The sequence below is a fragment of the Macrobrachium nipponense genome, chromosome 18 (genome assembly GCF_015104395.2).
Source record: "Macrobrachium nipponense isolate FS-2020 chromosome 18, ASM1510439v2, whole genome shotgun sequence".
In the NCBI taxonomy this organism is placed as follows: domain Eukaryota; kingdom Metazoa; phylum Arthropoda; class Malacostraca; order Decapoda; family Palaemonidae; genus Macrobrachium; species Macrobrachium nipponense.
In genome coordinates, this window is record NC_087211.1 from 69,241,886 (window position 1) to 69,244,224 (window position 2,339).

Below are 2,339 nucleotides of genomic sequence, written 5' to 3' on the forward strand. Positions count from 1 at the left end.
GAAAGGGGAGAAGTCTCACTAGAAGAACAGACTCAAGTATCTTCGATGCGATCGTTGTGATTGCAATCGGCCGGTAGTTGCCAGGGTCAGCTGCATCCTTTAGCTTGTTTTTGATTAATGGTATCAGGTGAACTAATAGTAGTAGGGAGTCTGGAAGAAACCAGTGAATTATGCACGCATTGAATAGGGCTGAGCTAGCAAATGTAATTATCGGATGGCAGAGTTTTGAAGGCCTCTGCAGGAAGACCATCACAGCCGGGCGATTTATTTCATTAGGCTAGGCTGAGTTTATGGCATCGCTGATGTTACCTGGCGTTAAAACGGTCTGCAAAATGAAATTGAATGTTGTCAGTAAGGAGGTTATCTACATCCCTTCGGGAATCTTGATCATTTATGCATTCAGGATATTGTTGAAGTGATCGCCCCACATACTTGCAATAGCTTCGTCTCCGGATGCTTCCCCTACTCTCTGTGATAGCTTTTTTTTAGTTTTGGGATTTAAAGACTGGATATCTTTCCAAAGACGAGGATAATCACCAGATTCTAAGTTTCTAGACATTGCATCGGCTCTTAGTTGTTTTTCATATAACCTGCAGTGCTTAAGAGCAAGTTTGAACTGCGCTCTCGCCTGTCTCATTAGCAATGCAGTGTGCCCTTCCCTGGGGCTACATTTTGCCTCCACGTAAAAACATTTCTCGTGAGTATGTATACAGATCTTTAACCAAGTCATTCCATCCAGGAATATTACGAGAATTACCTTGACAAAATCTGTAGGCAGTCCTGCCCCGAAGCAAGCAAAGCGGAGATTATGTTCGAATAGAAATTCATTCAGATCCCTCTTGTGGTGGTCATTTCTACAATTTGTGTTAGTACAAAGTAAGGCGTCTGCCGTTGAACTATTGACCGCAACCTGGTTTCCGTGGTCGCTCTAAAGTATCTGGTTTTCTCTTGGTTTTTTAAAATCCCAGTTTACCGCTGGTGGGCGATCAGTTAGGGGGTTCACGGTAGGGATGGGATGGATGGGGTTACTGAATGAGACCACCTGTAATGGGATGTGATCGTAGCCCGTTGCAAGGTCATAGCGAATATTGCAGGTCATAATAGAATCATGAAGTTGTGGGGATGTATGCAGTGGTCCAACCAGGAAAGTTGTAATAGCGTCGCTCTATTATGTACATATGAATAAGAGGAGGGAGGGAGGAGCATAACATCGCTAATTTGGAGAGCATGATTTTGACAGAAGCGAGTAAGTTCATTATAAAATTGTTTTGTGGGGTGTGAATTAAGGTCCCCTATTATACAAATATGATCAGCTGGAGAGTCATGAATAATACTGTGTAACTCCCCTAGGATCATGCAGTAATGATCAAAATTATTGTTATTTTCCCATGGCATATAAACCATTGATAATTAGGAATTTAGAGTTCCCTATTGTCACTTGAAATCCCCAGCAATCTGTCACTCCTGTAGGTCATCACCTTTATCGTATTGTCTAACGATTTGTACCACAGGAAAGAAAGGCCTCCTTTCGGGCGACCGGCTAGGATTTGGTCTGTAACTTGCATCGATGAAGTCGAGAAGGTTCTGAAGTCTTCATGAATTGAATCGCATATGGCAAGGTCATGTGGCCAGAGGAGCGTTTTCTTGCAATGCAATGATGCCTTTGAAATTTTTTACAGAACATGTTTAGGAGAGGAATGTTCCGCTTGAGGCCAAAGATATTCCAAGAGATTATGTTTAATGTATCCATGGAATTTAACTTTTCTGAAGTAACAAATGTAAAGGTGGAATCCCAAATGAATTTGGGACACCTAAAAAGGAAAGAAACCACGGAGCTGGGCAAGAGAGGGAAAGAAACAAGTGCAAGATCTCTCTCTCTCTCTCTCTCTCTCTCTCTCTCTCTCTCTCTCTCTCTCTCTCTCTCTCTCTACTTGAAATGCATTACCCGCTCTTTCTCGAGATAAAGGAAATAAGCTGAGACAGAATTCATATGAAGTCGCGACTTGATACATGCTGCGTTTCTTTGTCAAGCTGGTGCTTAATTGCCTCTCTCTCTCTCTCTCTCTCTCTCTCCTCTCTCTCTCTCTCTCTCTCTCTCATGATGTGAATATAATGAAAATTTTTATTTATCTTTCTACCCCTTTGTCTTGTTATTTTACTTGCAGGAATTATCAATCGTTACTTCTAGCTTTAGTGTAACGTTATTCGCAGTAAAACCCACCTCTCTCTCTCTCTCTCTCTCTCTCTCTCATAAGGGAATATAACTAAAATTTCGACCCCATCCTCTCTCTCTCTCTCTCTCTCTCTCTTCTCTCTCTCTCTACTCTCTCTCTCTCTCT